Source organism: Mirounga leonina, unplaced genomic scaffold (genome assembly GCF_011800145.1).
Source record: "Mirounga leonina isolate KUSES-001 unplaced genomic scaffold, KU_Mleo_1.0 Mir_101595, whole genome shotgun sequence".
NCBI lineage: Eukaryota > Metazoa > Chordata > Mammalia > Carnivora > Phocidae > Mirounga > Mirounga leonina.
Window position 1 is genome coordinate 10304058 of NW_023270158.1, and position 23751 is coordinate 10327808.

At 38.9% G+C, this 23751-nt stretch overlaps 1 protein-coding gene across 3 annotated transcripts in view; it reads left to right on the forward strand.

The window, feature by feature from the left end:
- POLA1 (DNA polymerase alpha 1, catalytic subunit) overlaps positions 1-23751 on the forward strand; it is a 296908-nt gene that overhangs the window by 169107 nt on the left and 104050 nt on the right. The gene's annotated exons all lie outside the window — the stretch shown is intronic.

The window sequence follows — 23751 nt, forward strand, 5'->3', positions numbered from 1 at the left end:
GTTGTAATTGTATTTACAGATAAAGAAAACTTGCCATTTTATTTTTAATAGAAAATAGGCTTTTGTATTTTGGGGGGGCTGTTTACCTTTTTATTGAAAGCAGGGAATTTTTTATGAGGTATATTTATTGTTGAAGAATTAGTAGTTATGAGGATCAGGAAGGAAGATAGCTCAACCTGAGAATGAGCAGAATTTCAATTTCATGAACACAGGCAATGTGACTGAGCTTTGGGGTGACAAAAGTATGATCTGTTTTAGGTATCTGAGGTTTCTTCTTAGCAACTTCTGTGCATATTGATAAGTTCAGCCTATTTTGCAAACAGTTACTAATGCCATAATGCATTTTCCCATATCTTCCATCTGAATTTTTTACTATTATTGATTGAGGATTCAATTGAGAAATGTGTTTAGAACCCTGCCTTCTGTGGTAATCACAGAAGTCAGTGGGAAGACAAGAAAATTGTATTGAAAGAAATTGTGTGCGTATGTGTTTTGTGTTTCAGCATAGATTATCTCTGCCAAAATAATAGCTGTCATTTTGTTCTTGTTATATTAGTGGCCTGTAGCTTACCACTACTCCTTTTGTGTTACTTTTCCTCTGACCACTGGCTATCCCCCCTCAGTAAGAAGGCCTTTTTAATTGAATGTCCAAATTTGAATGATTCTTGTCTTAATACCATCGTGATTTTGATCCATTTCAAATTAGAGAGCCCTAAGTTGCAACCTCTCACCGCAACATGAAAGCCCTTTAACATTCAGGTACTTTGAAACTTCACTTCTGTTTAGAATTTCATATCATGCCCATCATGGGGGGAAAAGATGGAAAATGTATACGCTGAGCCTATAGGACTTCCTGCAGTGCTTATTAATCCTTTATGGATCATTTGAAATGTTTCTAGTTTATTTAAGTTTTGCTGCTTGTATCAGATTGTTCCTACGAAAAAAGAAAAAGTGATCATGCTTTGAATTTTTAAAAATGATCTCACTTTCAAGCAAAAGCACTTTTATGCTCCATTAAAGTTGAATTTGCCAAACTCTTACATCGCATTAACACAAGCTTTACTGGATAGATAAACGTGTTGTTCAAAGACGACTTGAACTTTACCAAACTGCATATTAAGAATTTTTATCTTTATACTTCTTATTTCTTAAATTATTTTAAAGTAGACTAGTAAAATAGAGTAGATTTGCCTAAATGTACTACTTTAATGACAAAATAATTTTTTCATTTGTTTTAAAATATTACTATCGAATGGAAGCTGATTGACTCTGAGGCTAAAAGAAACAAAAATATTTTGAGCTGTTAATTTCACATTTGTTTGTATTTGTTTTATATAGTATCAGTACCTCAATAAAACTGTTTTGATTTTTCTTGAAACTCGTGTAAGTAATTTAACCATTTTGACATTTCTGATTTTTACTCAATTATATCATATATTCAGTATTTTCTTAAAGATTTTAGTAGGTTAGCCAGTAAAATGTTTCATTTTTTTCCCCCTTTTCAATTTAGTGGGTTTTAAAAAATATGCATAGGACGTCTTCCAGTTTTCTCTGAGGTAGGGTGTTATGCTCTTTTTATTTATTTCATGAAGTTTTTAGCTTGAAGATAATCTTCGAATCTGTGTCCTTTGACCTAAAATTACTTAGTAAATTCTAGTCTCATTGTACCATGCTTCCTGGCTCCCTAACACTGTCATAAGGACTTGGTCTTTCCTTTGCATCTCTTTGGCCTTGAGGTTTTAATTTAATGTGATTGTTCTTCAGAAAGAATGTAAGTTAGTTTTCTACTTGAAATGACTTTCTGTATTTTTTAAATACATGAAAACTTTACAAAGTATGAGGTTTTATTTTATCCAAAAATATATCTGTGCTCTTTTTAAAGCAGTAATTTACATTAACATTCATAGTGATCTTGAAAATATATATATATATTAATGGTGATGAAAATATAATTTAATGTTAAGCTAAATCTTTTTCAGCTCTCATAGATTCCACTTTTTTAGCTGTCACTAGGGTTCATAATAAGAAGGAAATGCGTTTTCAGAGAATTACTTTTTTAAGGCAAACAACAGATTATACACATGGAGGGAAAAGAGAACCTTTTATATGCCTTGTGGAGGGAAAAATCCAACCAGTTATATGAAATATTTAACAACTTATTTTATTGTTACAGCTCACCATTTCTGAGAGAACAATGGTACCTTACTAGTAAGAAACTGTAGGGGCACCTGGGTATTACAGTCGGCTGAAGTGTCTGACTCTTGGTTTCTGCTCAGGTCGTGATCTCGGGTTTGTGAGATCGAGCCCCACGTCAGGCTCTGTACTCGGCTTGGAATCTGCTTGAGATTCTCTCTCCCTCTCCTTTTGCCCCACCCGCTTGTGCTCTCAAATAAATCTTTAAAAAAATAAAAGAAACTATTAACTTTGACTTCTAATGTAAAAATCTGCACTGAATTCATTTTTCACTAATTCACTTTATTCTTGTCTCCTAGTGTTCCCATGACCTTTCAGAAATATGTAGTTCCTATTTTGTACTTTACAAAAGCTGCCCCTTAGGTTGCACTGAATAACACAAAGTTGAATTATGAACATAATAGCAGTTCTTTGCAGCATTTCCAGTCCAGGCTCACTTTTAGTCTGCTAAATTCATAAGTGAAGTGTTTTTTAATTTTTTTCCATGTTAGGGAAAAGGTTAAATAATGCTGGGCTTCTCTTTGTGGGCAAACAGGGAGAGCCATTTTGGTTGTTTAGTGGAAGGTTGTGTTCTCATATTTTCATTCCTCAGTCAACATAGAGGATGTTCAGTATTGTTTTGGAGCTTTCAGACAGGGCTTACATATTTCTCACATATTTTGTAAACTCATTGTATGATGGAAGTAAAAATCATCTGGGGTTAAAAATTTGAGACATGAGAGTGCCTGGGTGGTTCAGTCGGTTAAGTGTCCGACTCTTGATTTTGGCTTAGGTCATGATCTGAGGGGTCATGAGATAAGAGCCCCGCATCGGGCTCTGTGCTGGGTGTGGAGCCTGCTTAAGATTCTCGCTCTCCCTCTGCCTCTGCCCCTCCACCCCCCACTCTCTCCCTCTGTAAAAAAAAAAAAAAAAAGGAAAAAATTGAGACATGGCATTACTTCCCAAAGTCATATACTTTCAAAAGCCTCAGGAGAAGAGATGTGAGAGTAATGGTGTCTTTGAATTCTGTGATGAGTCTGATTTCCAGAAGAAAAGCCTGGTTTCCCAGAAGAAAATGGATGATGGAATTTTTTTAACTTCAAGCATAATCTTTCAAAAAATGTAATTTTACTTGATGTTTATCTTTCATCAACCAAGAGTACGTATCTTTTGGTTATCTTTTCAGTATTTAATTGATGCCATCATCGAGTCATCTGCTGTGAAAGGACAGAGAAGGTACCCTGTTTTCCATTTTGAAGTCAAGTGTCATAATCCCTAAGTAATCCATCACTAGGCAGTGACTTCACAGCATTCTGATGAACTATTTTAAATAACGCTTCAGGAAGAAAAGCCCACAAATATCGGGCTGTATATTGTCGGGAAAGAAGGCCTGAATACATGTTCATGGGAATTGCACTTGTTCACAAGTCTTTATAGTTTTAAGGCAGTTGTAAGACATTGGGCTCACACAATGCTTATAGTAACATCCCAAGAAAGAGACAGGGTAGGTGTTACTTGTAATATCCCAAGGTGGGCACACCCAGAGCCTCCTCGGGTGAAAGGGCCTGTCCAAGGCACATCGCTCCTGAAGCAGTGAGCTAAGGGGAGAGCTTTGAGTTGGCTCCTGCCTTTCTGTTTTGCCGCAGGGTTTCTTTATCGCCTCCTGGAAGGGAAGGGGTTTTGGACTCTCAAAGCAACCTAGGCTGAGGGAAGCTTGAGCGTTCAGCTATCCAAATTAATCTTGATATCACAGAGTTTATTCTATCAGTTTAAAGTGGACAAAACCATTTCTTCACCTCCTTAAATGCATTAGACCCCACTCTAGGCCATAGGGGTTCAAAGCTGAGTGATAGGATCCCAGCCCTGGGGGCCTGAGGGACTGGCCTGTGGTTGCCCTTCTGTTCCCCCCCCCTTTTTTTTTTAAAGATTTTATCTATTTATTTGACAGACAGAGACACAGTGAGAGAGGGAACACAAGCAGGGAGAGTGGGAGAGGGAGAAGCAGGCTTCCCGCGGAGCAAGACGGAGCAAGGAGCCCGATGCGGGGCTCAATCCCAGGACCCTGGGATCATGACCTGAGCTGAAGGCAAACATTTAACGACTGAGCCACCCAGGTGCCCCTGTTTCCCTTTCTTCTACCTCTTCCCTTCTTTCCTCCATCCTCAAAATATCCTTAATCTTATATATTAACACATGTGAACCTTTGGCCCCTAAAGTCACGCTCATTCTCTTGCACTCCAGATCTTCAAGGTAAAAATATTCATTACTCGAGAGATAGAATTGAAACTATGTGTTTTAGGGGCGGCTGGGTGGCTCAGTCATTTAAGCCTCTGCCTTCGGCTCAGGTCATGATCCCAGAGTCCTGGGATCCAGCGCATCAGGCTCCCTGCTCAGCGGGGAGTCTGCTTCTCCCTCTCCCTCTCCCTCTGTGTGCTCTCCCTCTGTGCGCGCATGCTCTCTCTCTCTCAAATAAATAAATAAAATCTTAAAAGAAACTATGTTTTAAATATATGCAGCATGCTGTTTACCTCTAATAAGTGTTCAATTTATTTATTTGATTATTAAATTTAATTATTAGAAGAAAGCAATTAATACAGACATGTGAAAAATACAACTTGATTGGGGGTTTTCACTTTAAAATTCGCTTTAAATCCTATTTTGATAATGATCCTAGTATAGGACAGCTAGGATAGAAGCTGGACTAGATGAAGGACAAATCCTTTCTGCTTAGGGAATCAGTTTGCCTGACATACGAATAGCTGTATCCCTACTCCAGATACCTGTACCCACATACCTTTATGAGCATTAACATTCTAGTGATACTGTAAGTGTATCAGTGGAATAGAGAGTCTTCCTCATTTCATGTTGGTATGGAAAATCCCTCAAGTGTTTGACCACCTTGACAGGAAGCTTTCGTGTGTTGGGTAACGTGTGTCAGGTTTGTGGCCATTAGCCTAGTAGCTTAGCTCTTCTCTCACCTCCACAGAATTCATAATATCCAACCTGTTAAAAGAGGCTTTCCTTCCCCAATAATAGTTTGAAGTCCAGTTATAGAAATCTCAATCTCTCTGGCTTTTTAGATACAAGGCCTTCTGTGCATGTTCCTGGGAAAGGAGAGTTGATTAGATAGAGACTTATTTTCTTTGTAAATTAATGTCCCACTCTAGCCCCATTTTCTGCTTTCCTTGAGGAACACTCAGTGACTGTACTTGTGCAGGAAAGTCAAATTCTTTAGTTTTGTTATATAAGACATCAGATGAGCTAAAGAGAATCTTTTCCCAGAAGCATCTCTTAAGCCCCAGAGTGGAATCACAAGTAGGGCAGTGGACTAGCGAATGGACAGGCATGCCTGTGGGAAGCACATTCGGCTTGCTGCAGATGGGTGAGACATGAAAATACATTTGGGAGTAGTAAGAAGATTCAAAGCAAGGTCAAGAGAGCTGGGGAGCTGAATATAAAGTTTTCTTTGAACCTGTTTCAATAACACATGAAAACATTTGCTAAGATGGATGATATTTTCTTCAGGGATTCTTTCCTTATGCCTCTTGCTATTTAGAAATTGTAGACCCTGGAAATATTTATTAAAATCCTTTGTAATCTAAGTACTCAGAAGGGCATAGAGTGTTTTGGGCTTTGAGAGGGGTAACATAACAGGCAGATGTCAGCATTAGCAGTTGATAACATATATTTTTTGCCTTCTGTCATTCTAGCACTCTACCTCAGTGTGACTTCTGTATGTTTTCACAGCTTGATAGAGTGTGCTGTTTAGCCTCATGATTTATACTTATTAAACCTTGTTTGTATAAATATATGACCATTTAGCCATACTGTGGAGGACTTGCTAAAACACAGACTGCTGGCCACCACCCCTGGAGTGTCTGGTTCTAGGTCTTGGGTGGGTTGGGGGCAAGAATTGACACCTCTGAGGCGCTGAGTGGCATAGTCGGTTAAGCATCCGACTCCTGGTTTTTGGCTGAGGGTTGTGAGGTTGAGCCCCACGTGGGGTCTGCTTGGAACTCACTCTCCCTCTGCCCTCCCCCCCCCCAAAATAAATAAAAATAAAAGAATTGGCATCTCTAACATGTCCCCAGGTGATGCTACTGGTCTGGAGACCATGCTTTGAGAACCACTCTCCTAGGCATTCACCAGGGTATGCTACCCCATTCAAGAAAGCAGTCAAGTGAAAACAGTAATGATGTGATTAATAATGGTGGTGTAATGAGATTTGGTTAAGAGGAAATATTTTCAGTGATGGGAACATATGTATATTTTCCTAACCTCAGTTATGGATAAGTCATGGAGGCTTATGGAGAACCTCATGTTTGTTTTTTAAAATTATGTCATAGAGGGGCACCTGGGTGGCTCAGACGTTAAGCATCTGCCTTCGGCTCAGGTCATGATCCCAGGGTCCTGGGATCGAGCCCCGCATCGGGCTCCCTGCTCCGTGGGAAGCCTGCTTCTCCCTCTCCCACTCCCCCTGCTTGTGTTCCCTCTCTCGCGGTCTCTCTCTCTCTCTCTCTCTCAAATAAGTAAATAAAATCTTTAAAAAAAAAAATTCTTAAAAAAAAATTATGTCATAATAGAACAGACCTTACAACCATCTAGCCAGATACAACACCCTTCTCTGTGAAAGAAGAGATTAAGATCCCCATAGATGAGATCTCTCCAACTTCGGTTTGTTGTTGTTTTTGTTTTGTTTTGTTTTGTTTTTAAAGAGGCAGAGCCAGGAGAAGTGATGGAATAAGAAAACTATGTTAGGGAAGGGAGCTTTTAGGAGGACTAATTCTCCAAATATAAGAGAAACCATTTGAGTATTTATTCAGCCACTTAATATCCTTAAATTAAATTCAGCCCCAAAGTTGATTTTAGGCATTCTGAGCATAGGTCTGTACTGATTGTATTGTATTTTTCTTTCACCTGTAGTGATTTTAATCACCACCCCGCTCTCCCATAGTGGTTTTAACACAGTTATTTTTTCCAGTTGCAGAGATTCTTTGGTGGCTTAGTTCTTGGGTCCACAGCCCTAGATTATTGGGAAATAGGATGCTGGAGGTAGCCCATTGAAAGTGTTGGTAAATGTTAGGTTTTGAAAATGGTAGCTATTATAATTAAACAAGAAAAATAATATATAAAAATTGGAGGGGAAAGAGGGAAATGATCATTATTTACAGATCCCTGTAAACCCAGAAATCCCAATGAAATCAACCAAAAAACTACCACAGACAAAAAGAATTTAATAAGGTCATTAGTTACAAAATTAATATTAAAAAATCAATAGTTTTGATCTATACCAACAGCAACCAGTTAGAAAATATAATGAAAGAACTAAATACCATTTATGGTTATGACTAAACAGATTAAATACCTAGGGATAAACTTAACAAGAAATGTGCCATATATAGATAGATATAGATATAAATAAAACTATAATTATAAATGTTAACTGAAGGATTTAAAAGACTGGTAAATGGTAAAGTATATTATATTCTTGGCTAGGATTGTTCTCTGAGTTTATCCATAAATTTAAAGCTTCCCTAGTTTTTAAATAATTCATAGGAAAATTCCTACAAATAAGATGACCTACTGCCAGTTATTAAAATTTTTAGGACTTTAGGGTCATTAACATATTTTGGTGCTTTCCTGATTTTGATGGAGCCAATATAGAAAGTCCAGAAGCAGACCTAAAAGTTGCACTGAGTATTTTATAAAGGGGTAGTTTGTGTCAGTAGGGAGTAGTCATCTGGGGAAAAAATACAGTTGAATTTCTTCCTTGCTCCCTACACTAAGATAAATTCCAAATGGGTCAAAAACTTAGAAGATGAAACTAACAAGAACATTTATCCATAGAAGACATCCAGATGGCCAAAAGACACATGAAAAGATGGTCATCATTACTTACCATCAGGGAAATGCAAATCAAAACTACAGTGAGGGGGTGCCCGGGGGGCTCAGTCATTTAGGCATTTGACCTTTAATTTCTGCTCGGTTCACGATCTTGAGGACATGGGATGGAGCACCACAGCGGGCTCCAAGCTCAGTGCAAGGTCTGCTTCAGATTCTCTTTCCCTCTCCTTCCCCCTCTGCCACTCTCCCTGCTCGCACTCACTCTGTCTCTTAAATAAATAGGGGCGCCTGAGTGGCTCAGTTGGTTGAGCATCTGACTCTTGGTTTTGTCTCAGGTCATGCTCTCAGGGTCGTGAGATTGAGCGCCGTGTCAGGCTCTGCCTTGAGTGGGGAGTCTGTTTGGGGATTCTCTCAATGCTTTGCCCTCTGCCCTTCCCCCACTCTCTCGCTCTCTAAAATAAGTCTTTTAAAATATATAAGTAGATAAATAAATCTTTTTTTAAAACTGCAATGAGATATCACCTCACACCTGTGACAATGGCTAAAATCCACAACACAAGAAAAAACAGGTATTGGCGAGGATGTGGAGAAAAGGGGAACCCTCCTACACTGTTGGTGGGAATGCAAACTGGTGCAGCCATTGTGAAAAACAGTATGGAGGTTCCTCAAAAAGTTAAAAATAGAACTAACCTATGATCCAGAAATCACACTCCTGGGTACAAGAACACTAATTCAAAAGGATACATGCACCCCTGTGTTTATAGCATCGTTATTTACAATAGCCAAAATACAGAAGCAGCCCAAGTGTCCATTGATTGATGGATGGATAAAGAGGATGTGGCGCATATACACAATGGAATATTATTCGGACATGAAAAAGAATGAAATCTTGCCATTTGCAACAACATGGATGGAGCTAGAGAATATAATGCTAAGCAAAATAAGTCAGTCAGAGAAAGAAAAATACCATATGGTTTCACATATATGTGACATTTAAGAAACAAACAAGCAAAGAGAAAAGGCAAACCAAGAAACAGGCTTTTAATTATAGAGAACAAAGTAGTGGTTACCAGAGGGGAGAGAGTGGGGTAATGGAGATTAAGGAGGGCACTTGTGATGAGCACCAGGTGATATATGGAAGTGTTGAATCACTATATGGTACACCTAAAACTAATATAACACTGTATGTTAACTAACTGGAATTAAAATGAAAACTTAAAAAAGAAAATGAAACTATAGGGGCACCTGGCCGGCTCAGTCAGTGGAGTGTGTGGCTCTTGATCTCAGAGTTGTGAGTTCAAGCCCCACATTGGGTGTAGAGATTACTTAAAAATAAAATCTTTCCAAAAAAAGATGAACATATAAAAGTGATGTTTTTAATAATCTTGGATTTGGGAAGACTTCTTGAAACAACACAATTCAGAATTCAAGAAGGGAAAATATCAGTAAATTTGACTACAAATTAAAAGTTTCTGTAAGGTGAAAATTATACATATATACATAAAATACTGTAAAATCAAAAGAGAAATGTTGAACTGGGGAAAATCTTTGCAACCCATAAAGCAAATAAAGGCCTAATTTCTTTTAGATATAAAGTGCTCTTGCAAATCAATGAGAAAAAGACCAACAACCTAGTAGAAAACTAGGTAAAGGACAGGAACAGGCAGTTAGCTCATAGAAAAAGAAATGCAAAGGACTTATACACTCAGGTAGAGATACTCAAGCTTACTCTTAAGTTCAGAAGCCTGAATGAATACCACTTTTCACCTGTCAGAATGACAAAGATCCAAAAGTTAATTGGTTGTGCAGGTAAAGGTGTGAGGAAAGGCATACTCACATACACTGTGATGGGTATGAAAACTGGTATGCCCTCTTCCAACCACAATTGGGCAACCTCTGTCAATATTTGAAATGAAATGCCATTTGGCGGGGCATCTGGGTGGCTCCCAAGTTAAGTGTCTGCGGCTCAGGTCATGATTCCAGGGTCCTGGGATCGAGCCCCGCATCAGGCTCCCTGCTCTGCGGGAAGCCTGCTTCTCCCTCTCCCGCTCCCCCTGCTTGTGTTCCCTCTCTCGCTGTGTCTTTCTCTGTCAAATAAATAAAATCTTTAAAAAAAAAAAAATGCCATTTGGCTTAGCAGTTCCAATTTGGGTATCTCTCCTTATAGACAGATGTACAGTTACTTGCAGGTGATGTCAAAGGTAATGTACAAGGATATTCCTTGTAACATTATTGATAATAGTGGGAAACTGAAAACAACCTAATTGTTGATCAGAAGAGGATTCATTGAGTTATTACAATCATACAATAGAATTCTGTACAGCCATTAAAAAGAATATCACAGGTCTATATGTACTTATAGGGTATAATTTCCTCCACTTTTAAGCAAAACAAGTTTTAAGAAGAATATATATGATAAATTTCTATTTTTTTAAAGATTTATTTATTTTAGAGTGTGCCGCAGGGAGGGGGAGAGGGAGGGGGAGAGAGAGTCTCAAGCAGACCACACTGAGCACAGAACCCAACACGGGGCTCAATCTCACGACCCTGAGATCGTGACCTGAGTCAAAACCAAGAGTCAGATGCCTAACCGGCTGTACCACCCAGGTGCCCCTCTGCCTTTTTAAAAATAAGGGGAGTGGGGGCACTTGGCTGGCTCGGTAGAGCATGTAACTCTTGGTCTCAGGGTCAAGAGTTCAAGTCCCACGTTGGGTGTAGGGATTACTTAATACAGATTATTTTAAAAATGAACCAAGCAAAGAAAAAAAAAATGAGAACATTGTTCATAACAAAAATTTTACTTAACCCATTATATCCAAAATATTTTAACCTATATGTTAAAAATAATATATTTTATATTTTTTGGACTAAGTCTTTGAAATTTGGCTTTATATTTTACACTGGCAGCACATTTCAGTTTGGACTAGCCACATTTCAAGTACTCAAGCACATACAGCTACTGGCTCCTGCATTAAACAAAATAGGTGTAGAGAGTAAAGAGTGCTAGGCTAGAAGTTCAAAGACCTGGGTGGCCCCACAGCAATTGCTGTGACAGTGTACAAGGAATTCGCTCTTTCCCGGGCCTTATTTTCCTCAGATAGAATATGAAGGATTAGACTAGAGCTCTAAAGTCCCTTCCCAACTTTAAAATTTAGGGTTCAAATACATTGTTTCATATTACTTACCAAAGCAAAAATGTGATTGTGTTTTCTTTCATAGACCCCCCTTTTCACCAGCACTCCTAAAATTCTGTGTTCATAATCTAGGGACTGTATTGTTATTGCTAGAATAAGATTCTTTGTTTATGGTTTCTTTAAAAGAAGAATGTTACTCAGCTGTAAGCCAAGTAGGAATTGGTCAGTTCTTTTAATAGAAATAAGTCAGGTTTGAGGCTTTGCTAATTCCAATGCTGTATAGAGAGCTTCAAAAGAGTAAAAGTCACATCAACAGTATCTAAAGAAAGAGTAACTATTGAAGAAGAAAGTTGAGAGACAAGTTTTTAAGGTACAATTCTGTTTATAAAATTCATTTTTCAGAAGGTAACAACCAGTAGTTGTCTTTGAACAAGAGAGAAGGAGAATAATATGGACATGGGATCTCAGCCACGACTACACAATTAGAATCACTTGGGGAGCTTTGTTAAATTCCTGATGGCCATTCTGTATCTCAGAATGGTGCTTTTCAAAGCATGGTTCCCAGAGTATCAGTATCACCTGGAACTTGTTAGAAATGCAAATTTTCAGGCCTTATCCTGAGACCTGGTGAATTGGAAACCCTAAAGTGGTGCCCAGCAGCCTGTATTGTAACCTCCTCTGGTGAATCCCATGTGCAGTCAGAGATGAGAATTCTAGAGCCGGAAGGTTTATGGGGCAGAGGTGGCTTTCATATTGAGTGCCAGCTTTCATCCTGTATCAGCCATGGGGATGGAGTTGGAGATGCAGTGCAGTTTGCCTGCTAGGTATTTGCCATTCCTGATTTTGGGAATTGGGGTAATTTATTGGCATTATAGGCAGTTGGATGGATTATAGGATGTTGCATTTCACAAAGAGAAGTCAAGAAGCGTCCTATCCAGTCAGCCAAAAAGAAAAAAAAAAAAGAAAGAGATAAAACAGAGGAAAAAAGGAAAAAACAAACATTGGAACAGAAGCCACAAAAGGTTGGGCAGAAGGAAACAGTATACTAGGTAAAATGTTATAAGTGAAGAAATTCGGGCTAGATTACAAAATATTTGTTTTATATGTAAGGGTTTCTTAAGTGTCATGGGGATTTTAGACCCACTTTGTGGTCTGTCATCAGTTCTCTTTGATCAAAAAGTACTGAAGGCTTGTTCAACCCTTTATCATTTGGCATTAAAGGATACGTTTCCACTTAACGTTTAGACTTTTGATAGGATGCACTTAATACAGGTATGGTAAATTCAGAATGAACTAAACCAGAAAATAAATACATTCGCCAAGTGTAAAGAGGTTGTCACTGACTGAGAAGGAGTTAATGTGTCACATTTTGATTTCTACTCCTCGGGAGAAATCACAGCATCTGTAATTTCGGAGGCATATTCTGAAGAATGTTACATTGTGATTTCTCTAAGCTGAATCTTAGAGATCTGTCTGGGAGTTTGCAGCTCTGACAAAATAAGAATGGACCCATTATAGGATCAGGTTCGTTTGATTTTTCAAAAGTTAGGGGAAATACGCAGATCATTTCAGAGACTTCTTTTGCTCTGCCTTGTTGTGAGGCAGATGAAGGAAAGCAGGCTGGGCTATGTTGCGAGGGTTGGGAGCTTATTTTTTGAGATCTCGGCAGTACAACTTCTACAAGCCCTTTCTGTGTGTATTCTTCTTTTCTCCTCCCAGAATACTACATTTTCCCTGGGAACGCAATTTTGGTAATTTCCAAAAAGCGAGGCATTACAGCAGAATTTGTTCGTCTTAGAAAAAAACCGCTCCTTCACTATTGCAGTTAGATCCTTTCTTTCATACCTGAGTAAAAACAAGTCTGATACAACTTTTCTCATCATCACATTTATTATAGAAAAGCTGCTACTACTTGTGAGACCGTGTTTCTCTACTAAAAATACGATTTCAATTTTTGTATTAATTTCGGAGCGCTCAGTTTATATTTTTAGCTTGTTTTGTGAACTGGGCTCTGCGTATAAAGTGGTTTGCGGCACACTGGTGAGATTGTTGGACGTGTTCCTCACATGGCAAACACGCATTTCCACAGCTTTTTGGACAGAACCACAGTTAATAATTTATTTACAGGAAAAATGTATGGTTTTTAAAATTATTAGTGTTTCTCATCTTATGTTCTGGCATTTACATTATGAAACTTCATCTCGGCGTGTAGACTTACCTTGTATTGCTAAAAGGAAAGAAGTGGCTTTTCTGCAAAGCTAAATAGTTTTGACTTTATTGTCTGCTACGAAACAGCTGCTGATACCAGAAAAATGCCGTCTCATCATTGGGTCTGGGGTGTCCAAAAGAAGCAGGAAAAAAATGACTGTAGCTCCCTGTCTGCCCTGGCCCTCTCCTCTTTTCTCTCCGTTTTCATTGCCGTGAAGAGCAGGAGAACAATATTCTGCAATTAAGGATTCCATTAAGTTGAAGAAAAGAGCAAATGGGGGATGTTTGTTCTCCAAGCTGAAAAAATTTCTCTGGGGTGGGGGGGATAGTGGTAGTGGTATAGAGAGAGGTGGGTGGAGAGACGAAGTCAGGGCTGTTTGTTGAATATACTGTTAAGGACTGTTACCATCCTAATTAATCAAGTTAGAAATTACAGCTGTAGTCGGTTTCCCCCCAATTCTTGTTATCAATTTTCTTCTCTTTTGAGACAAAGCAAATATAAATTTTGTGTTCATTTGTCATTCGTTCTTTGACTTCAGCATCTCTGAAAATAACAATGTAGCACAAAAGCCCAGTATTTACCTAGTTGTAATGTGGGTTGCCATGGTGTTTTGCAAATTATTGCAATTATGTTCACCATGCGAGTCGCCCTTGGTAACTGGCGAAAAAACTGATAATCCTGTTTTGAACAAAAGGTCAAATTGCTGAATAGAAAGTCTTGATTAACTAAAAGATGTACAAAGTGGAATTATTTCCTACCATTCAGAAATAGTTCTTGATCGGGTTTGGGGGAGGGGGTGAGTAAGTACATCTGATTACTGAAGTACAAAGCATTGAAAGGATGTTGTCTTGAGCCTTTCATGTAGTCTTAATGGTGGCTTTTTTGTCAAATTTACCCATTTGCGGCATTGAAAGAGGCAGCTGCATTTAAGCTGGAGAGACGGTGCTTTTTCAAGAGTTCAGTGCAAGGAAAGTTCTCAGCAGTATCTGCAGTTTACTAGTAGCCCCTGGTCTATTAAAACTGATGTGCCGCATTTGAGCCCATTGCTCTCAGTACTTGTGAACCCCTCTGGCTGATGATCTAATAAAGTGCTCTTACTGGACAATCTCTGATCAGCTACTTAGAAAGGAGCTTGGGGGAGGGGCTGAGGGACACCCTCACAGGCAGTCAGACTTGGTGTAGGCCAGAAGAGGCTTGAGCGAGTGGCCAAACCGAAAGGTTTGTCCTGATGATAATCGGTGCTGAGCTGTGATCACAGTTTTTCTTCTGGAAGGAAATCTTAATTTTATTCAAAGTTGAATAAGGAAAGATTAGAAATGTCTTTTTGAAATTCAAAAAATCCATCTTTGTGAATTCGTTTCTTAAATTTTAGGCATCCATAAAATACATGATCCTACGTTTATGTAAAACCAAAAGTTTCCCAGGTTACAGCCAAAGGTCAAATGGATTTTATCTCTTCTGTATCTGGCAGAGCATCTGGGGGGAGTGAATTTCGAAGGCAGGGGGTCTCTTCTTTTCTTAATGGCCACCTGAAAAATCAATTCTCAAAACTTTTGAGAGTGTGTGAAAGTGGCATGAAAGCAAAGCAAACCTTAACAAGTTTGTGGGTTTACATTCTACATCACCTAGCAACCCCCTGGCTCGGCCAGATCTCTTGTCTACCCTTAGTTCTGTTTACAGACTATTCAAACAGCCCTTCGAAACCATGAAAGATATTCAGTTTCATTAGTACCATTCTCAAGGAGAAAATAATTAAAGTTAAATGAACAAACATTGCCTGGTGATGGTTTGAACTCCATTCTGATTTTAAGATGTCCTTTGAGGCACTTGCATAGATAGGTCAGTTTTAACATTTGTTGTTCAGTACCTAAAGGCATATCACATTAAACTATACCAAAATTACTAGCCTGCTAACAAACAAACAATAAAAATTACTTTTAGCTAGACTTTAGCAAAGAAAAGAAATTCTGCTAATAATAAGGTTCTAGGCATGCCCACCTGATTGAATTTTTTTAATTTGATTCCTACCCTGGACATCTGAGTTGAACCGTACATACGGTGAATAAAAGGCAGGGGAGGGGGCGTGGGGAACAAAGCACCTCTGTTTAAAACGAATTTATTACCTACCTTCAGAGATCCAACATCATACAGAAAAGTATTCAAATCATATTCCATAGAAGACTGTGTACATTTTAATGAGTGGCTTAATTTAATAAATGATTCTACCGCTACTAATACATGCCCTGCCACTTTCTACTTGGGAACTGCTATGTGCTTAAGTTGACCTATTTTTAAAATTTCTGAATTAGTAAAAAAAAATTTTTAAAGAAAAAACATTTTTTCGCATACCTTTTTTTTTTCTCATAAGCATGTTTGCTGAAAATTCATCTTGGTAACAACCAAGCACCTATGATATAATTCAAAATATTTTTCACATGTATTAGTGATTTGATTATATTGAATGCTCTTGGCAAAACTGTCTCTCCCTTCATTAGTAACAGCTTTCTAATTATAAAAACAACATATGCTTGTTGTAGAAAATTCAGAAACTACAGAAGCAGAAGAAACCACCTACAGATAACCAGTGATAACATTTTAGGGTAGTTCCTTCCAGTCTTTTTTTTTCTGTGTACATACTGATGAAACTAAGGCTTGAGTTTACTTTTAATTTGTTAGTATGTGTTCGTAGCAAAGGTGATGTTTTTTCATCTTTGAAGACTTGAGAGGCAGGAGTGGTCGCACAAGTAGGGAACAGTTTTTCTTAGAGGCTTAGTTGGTAAAATATTCATATAAGCAACAGAGTAGCCATTTGACCATCTCGTTCTTTGTGGTTCTTTCTTCCTTTTCCTTGTTGAAATGTCTGTATGCCTTAACTGACACATCCATTTGTAACCATTCATGTTGGAAAGTCACAGTTGGAATAGTACATCCCCAAGTCACTTGTAGCTTCACATAGGGAAAAAAAAGTCTTTTATGAAAAGATTTGTAATACAGTAGAGATTAATGGAATGTGGAGAGGAAAATGCTTTCTGTTTCTCATGTAAAGTAAAAGCAGGGCAGCTTGGAGATCTTGTATTCTTACTATTTGTATTTTGTTAGATCTCTAACATCCACGGTACATGGCTGGGTTGCATGAGTTCTTTGTGCTTTGTTGACAGTTGACAGACAAAGCAAAATTATTCCTGAAGCAAGGTACTGTGTACTTAGTTGTGACCTATTATAGCCTACAAATGTAGCTTGCTTTTGAGTTGGATGAATAGGGAGAGTATTTTATAGAATAGGCTTGAATATACTGAGAGATTTTAGCTGCCCATACAGAAAGATATATGTCCTCCATTGAACTTTTTACCCCCGAAACGTAATTTTCTTTATAAAATGATTTTAAGTATATTTTCCCCTGTTGCTTGCATGGCGATGATTTTAACTGTTCTACTATTGTCCTACAGTGGTAAAATAAAATTGCTGGTAATTGTTGGCTTTCTCTGCTCACAGTATAGCAGGAGGAGATGGCTTGCATGGGGCTCTTTAATGTACCTCAGGGACATCTTCTGATGCTCAACCTCTGATTGCAAATTAAAATAACAGGGCTGTGATATTGGATTTGATGTGAGGCAAAGCAGAACAACTTGCTAATTTATCATGTAATATACAATTGCTGAGGTTGGAATTTGTCCACTTGTGGTGCTATTCTGTGTGCTTAAATGAGGACCACTGTTTGCATCTAACCTATCATAACAGTTTGGGAGTGCCCCATTATCCTTTCAGCAAACTGATGGCAGAGTCTGGTCCTCACACAAATGATAAGATCAATAAGTTTCAAATAACTTGGATGAAATGACATGTGACTGTTCATTTAAAGAGATATCTTACTTTAAAAATCAATTTTGATAATATTTAAAATTCTTAACATTGACTGATGAGGCACTTTCCACTTCTCTTTTGTTTGATAATTTTGTTAAAAATATTTTTGTATCAAGTTCAGTGAATAGTTTATATATGTATATTTCCTGATTTGCTCTTTCATCTCCTACCCTGGCACCTCTCTGAGACTTACTAATAATCACTCTTTGACAGGCCAGCATGCTGCAGTGTAGAAGATTTAACTTTAAAAGCAAAATTATGTTCCTGTTAAAACTTCCCCTGGAGATCTTAGGAAAATTTTCTCCCAGTTTTGGGTGCAAATGTGGGTCAGAAAGCAATTTGTTTTTTGATATTTCTGGAAATCCCAAATCACAACATGTCATTCTTCAAAAGCAGCTGTGGGCCCATACTGTGCACTGTCTGTAAGACCCATTTTACACTGGGGATAATTCCATGACAGAAAAATGTGATTGCAAGGGAACCCCAGAACATTTATAAATGGTTTTGGGTGAAAAGAGTGTCTGGTGTGCTCAGAGTGCGTATCATTTGGGGAGAGGAGCAGTTAATGGCCATTATAGGAAAATAGTAATGATGTGATGAACTCTAAGAGCACGTATGCTGGCAGACCTTGCCCCGCGCTGCTGTCCCCGCACTCCTGGAGAGCCATTACAATTGAAACTAAATCATACGTCAGTGCACTACTGTGGTGTGTTGTGTCTTCAAATCTCTGAGGCCTGAAATAAAGCAGACACCCCTTCCTCTTCCCTCACCATCCATTCTGCCATCTATAACTTCAAATCTAGTACAGTTTTGTCAGGAAAAACATGGAAGGTTCACTTATGTTGAGTACATTGTTCTATTATTTTGCATTCAAATTGCAAAGCACCTCCACCTAATCTTACCAGTTACCCATCATTGTAGCTCTCCATTTTGGTTAGCACCAGGTGGAAACTGACCAGGCTCTTTCCTGGTTGGAATAGTACATCTTTAACAGTGTCTTGTCACCTATAGCTGAGCACCGGTGTTCCCCAGTAGTGGAGGCGTGTGTAGGGTAGTAATAATATTGTACATTTAATGAACAGTGTTGTGGGCTCTGAGCAACCTTATTAGAGTAAATACTATTACCTCTTGTTTCGTATATGAGGAAACTGAGGCTCAGAGGAAAGGTTCAGTGACTTACGTGAAATTACTCCTCAATAAATGGGTGGGGAGAATCCACATTCACGTGCAGTTTTTCATAACCTTGTTTCTGTATTTTTCATTGAGTGTGAACCTATGTGCTAGAGACGGGAGAGGACACCACCGGTTCCAAAGTGGGTCATCCCCCAGGACTGACCTTCCAGTTAGGGAGGTAAAATAAGATTGTTCAGGGACAGTGCACAGCATTGTATGCTCGGTGGCAGTAGCATAGAGGGAGAAGTCCCTGGAGGGTGGGGAGGTTTCACAGGAGAGGAGTGGAAATGATGCTCAAGGAATGGCATGTTAGGCAAAAATTCTACAGCATGAGCCAAGACAAGGAGTTGGCAATAGGCAAAATGTGTTGAGGACTGTGAGAAAACCAATCCAATGGGGCGAAGAGTTTGTGTAAGAGAAAGTCAGGATGGGATGAGGCTGGAAAGATTTGGAAGCCAAACAAAAGCATGCATTCTCTAAGGAAGGTTTACTGCTGGGGGGCATGGGAGTCAAGGGCCCTTGGGAAGCTACACTGGATGTGGGAGAGAATGGAGTTCGGGAAACCAGGTAGGAGGCTGTTAAAGTAGATCAACTTTGAGGTCTGGGCTTTGGTGAAGTAGATGACAATGGGACTGCAAGGCCAGTGGATAAATTGGGTGACTGATTGGAAGTGGGAGGAGAAGGACCCACCATATATTTGATCCAAGAGTATGAGAACTGGGCGCCTGGGTGGCTCAGTTGGTTAAGCGACTGCCTTCAGCTCAGGTCATGATCCTGGAGTCCCGGGATCGAGTCCCGCATCGGGCTCCCTGCTCAGCTTGGAGCCTGCTTCTCCCTCTGACCCTCCCCCCTCTCATGTACTCTCTCTCATTCTCGCTCTCTCAAATAAATAAATAAATCTTTAAAAAAAAAAAAGAGTATGAGAACTGTGCATTTTTCTTTCTCCTTGGAGTTTTAGACCCTTATTATTTTCTGTAAACTGGCTCCTGTGTATTATTTTGTTGCTTCTGTTCATTCATTTATTCAGAAGATTTTTTTGAGTGCCTCTGTGCCACATTTCCAGGTCTGGATGATTTCTGTGTGTGCATCCTTCTAAAAATACAAAAGTACACAAATGGATAAGTTTGTGTTTAAGGTGCACCTACCAGGAACGCCTCAGTTACAAGTGGAAATTGATCCCTTTTTAGCACGTGCAGACAGAGACCATTTTAGTTGAGACCTCAGAAATATAATTTAGCAATCAGAACCAATCAGCATTTGACATAATTTCGTACACAATGATTTCAAGGAATTAGTGATGCTGAAACTAAAGTAACAGGTGATGGATCTTTGCATGTTTTGGTAAAGGTTTATTTTGCTGTTGGCCAGGGTGGCTTCACCTCTTTTGAACCCTCTACTTATAAATGTGGTTAAGGTAGGCATCTGAAAACATAATGACTTTATTCCTGTTGGTTGTGACAGTTTGGCATTTACATATGGCATTGCATAATAAAATGACATATTTGGATGGCACATATCCTTGGAGTGGTTCTGGGGGTTTTCATAAAACCCATCCCTTTTTATAGGTTGGACTTCCAAAGAACTGCACTTTGTTAATTTTTTTGCCATTGACTTGGCAGTGTAACTTTGGGCTGTACATTATTTCCCAACACCGGAAATAAAAGTAAGTTTAGTTTTGTCTTTGTGAGTGGATTTATTCAGTGCTAGTATTTGTAACTAATATTTTCAAAGACTTGGCATATTTAATTTTAACAATCCAGATGGTTCTTGAAAGGTAGATTTGGCTTAGTCCATTAATATTTGCTGGGGGAACAAAGGGTAAACCAAAGTGTACTTGGCAAAATCAAATGGAAGCAAAGCATATATTGAATATGATTAGGGTCTGTTTCCCCCACAGAAGAGTTTTATTTAAAATACACCATGACCAAAAGCTTAATTATCAAAATAAAACAAGAGGAATCAAGAGTTACAGGCTTCTGATACTGTGTTTCAGCCCCAGTTCCCTTCACACAGTTATCAGCATGTGTAATTTCCATGCATAATAGCACAAGTTATTGTTGTCATTTGTTAAAGGGAAATTAACAGATAGTAAGTACAAACAAACCCAAATAAGTACTGAATAGAGAGGTGACAAAGAAGAAAAGACCTCTTTAATGTTAATTATAACTGGTAGGAAGTCTAGACAAATTATATTATCTGTTTTCTATATGATTTGAAAGGACATTTAGTTAGTAACTCTGTCAGAGATAGAGTTAGGTGTTTGCTTTAGAAACAGGTGAGGTGACAATTTAGCATCTCCTTGGTTGGCAGCTCGCGAGTGAGTCATGAAGTTGTAGTAAATTGATGGAATCAAGTTTCCAAAACACCTGAAGAGAGGTTGAGCTTTTCGAAGGGTATATTTTAAAAATTAAAGTATAATTTTAACTTATAGGTTGTATCCCAGTAATTAAAAATTTATTGTCTCAAAACATGGAGGTTGTTGCCTGTCTGCTTGCTTTTTAAAACTTTTGTTTAGAGTTGAATGAATTACAACTGGGATTGGCATCGTTAACTGATACCTATTCTGAAATGTGTAAATCCTGAGACAGCTACTTTAAGGTAGCAAAGCCAAATGAACGATCAAGGAGTTGTCCAGTCCTGCGTGTGTCATACATGGTTTGCTTGAATTCTACTGCTTCCTTTATTAATATGCCTAAATGGGTACCTCCGGAAACAACTAGTCTTGCTGTTAGTATTTATAGGCTGCACTGAAAATTTAATTTTAACAACCTGCTGCGGTCAGCACCACTACCTTCCTCTGTATCCCCCATGCCTAGGACAGGCTAAACCGAAGTGTCTGGTTTCCTTAATTTTGAGGGGCCATTGATTGTGAACTGCACTCTTGAGTTAACAGTGTTTTTGAAGGAAACAAATACATTATTAAATGTATATATCAATTGTAAACACATCTGAGTTTCTGAAATATCAAAATGTGAAATAAAATCTTGTCCTTAAGGCAGGAAAATATAGTTATAGGCCCTACGAATTGGAACAGAGAGTTGCCTGTGACTCAGAACCACTAATTCCTTGTTCTAGTTTGTGTTCTGCTGTGGTAGTAGTAGTTTGTCTCAGGTAGGATCCACACGACTCCAACCCTTGTCCGTCTCGTTTGGCATTTTTAGTTGGTACCATACAACTTGGTTCTTAAAGTCAAACCTTAATGAATTGCTTTTAGTCTTTGTGTGTGTGAACCTTTCTTATTTAGGTTGTCATTTCCTGAAAGTCTGTACCTGGGGCCTCTTTGGCTACTCCACACAATATTTAATGTAATTCCGGGCATATATTAAAGGTTTCATAAGGAGTCCTTGAGATCCTCTATCTGAAAAGTTTAAATTTTAAAATGGCTCAGCATATCGATTGAAGACAGGAATGAAATTCACTGTGCATGTATTGACTAGGTGAATTTTACAATCTTTAAGGGTAGTATATTTTCTTTTAGTCAAAAAGTTCTACAGTCTACTTTCTCTGGCTGTGAAAGCCATAAATGGAGCTGAAAGAACTGATTTTTGGGGCTCTCTCTTGAGTCTGGTTGTAGTTTCTTCCAAGAAGAGCCTATTCTGAGGACTGAGGCACACAGCACAGCAATGAGTGGGGACATCCTGCAGATTTGGATTAAAGCCATGTGGCAATGTTAATAAGTGGCAGATGAAGGTTCCCAATGTAATTAAGCAGCATTTGTATATATACTGCTCTTACCTAGGGAGAAAAGACCAACAAGTTGCTCAATCGAGAAACAGAGAACAGGGTTAAACATGTCATTGATTCTTTTCTTAATCACATCACACATAGCTCTCTCTGGCTCTCATTCTTTTGCATGTGTTATTCTCTCTGCCTAAGTGGTCTTGCCTCCTTTCTCCACCTACCAAACTTCTACTCACTCTTCAAGACCAGCTCAAAAGTTCTGCTTCTCCAGATACTCCCAAGACACAAAGACAGTCATGTCCCTATTTGCAGCTGCCTGCTTGGGAACACCATGTAACCGGGAATGCACCTTGTACCCCCAGCACCTCAGCCTACTTTGCTTCACCTTATTGTGCCTAATACATGCAGCACTAAACCCACAGACCCTGATGCCTTCATAAGAATGCCTGAGCTTTGGGGCGCCTGGGTGGCTCAGTCGGCTAGGCATCTGACTCTTGGTGTCAGCTCAGGTCATGATCTCGGTCGTGGGATCAAGCCCCGAGTTGGGCTCCACACTCAGCCAAGAACACCTGAGCTTTGCTCCACCCCATTTGTGCAGTTTTGTATCCCTTTTTGAACAGATATGTTTTATAGCAAACATGATACTGATTTAAGATAATAGGCATATTGTTATCACATCTCTGTGAGAAAATTCAAACAAGAGCAGGAGGAGAGGGTAACTGAAGAAGGAAAGTGAGAAGAGAGTCTAAAGGCCAGAGAAGTGGGCAATGACTATTTCAGAAGTGGAACAAGAGTGGTTGGTTGAAATTGTCCTTGGAAACATTGCAGCCGGTTTTATGCCTCCAGATTATGTGTGTAGAAGAATCTGTCTTAATTTCAAATAATTGCTTACTTTAAGTGTTTCTTGTATGCCGAGTATGGCTCTAAGCGTGCTAAATATATTGCATCATTACAACCTGTAAAATACTGTTGTTGGGCCTATTTTACAGAGAAGGAAGCTGAGCACAGCAATTAAAAAAGTCACTAGCTAGTAGTCATTCAGCTACTGGGAAAGTCATTCATTTCTACGTGGTATACTCTTTTTTTAAGATTTATGTATTTATTTTAGAGCGTGCACACAAGCAGGGGGGAGGGGCAGAGGGAGAGGGAGAAGCAGGCTCCCCGCTGAGCAGGGAGCCCGACATGGGCCTCGATCCCAGGACCCCGGGATCATGACCTGAGCTGAAGGCAGACGCTTCACCGACTGAGCCACCCAGGCGCCCTACGTGGTATACTCTTGACTTTGATAATGGTCTTTATTAATGACTGAAAACCCATCCGTGTGTAATCATATAAGCTTTTATTGGGAGGTTTTACTGTATGCATGCCAGGGGGTATATATTAAAAAGGGAAGAATATCTCATGTGATCTTTTATTTTTTTAAAAAACTTGATGAGTTTCCCAACTGTTAAGGTTGGGGCATAGATCAAAGTGACATGTCAGAGAAGAATGATAAGGAGCTATTTCAGAATCTCTAAGGAAGTTTGAACGAAATGAGTCCATCTTGAAAGGGTTTTTGTTTTGCCTTTTTTTTTTTAAAGATTTATTTATTTATTTGAGAGAGAGAGAGAGAAGCAGATTAGCAGATTACCCGCTCAGTGCGGAGCCTGAGACAGGGCTTGATCTCACCACCTTGTG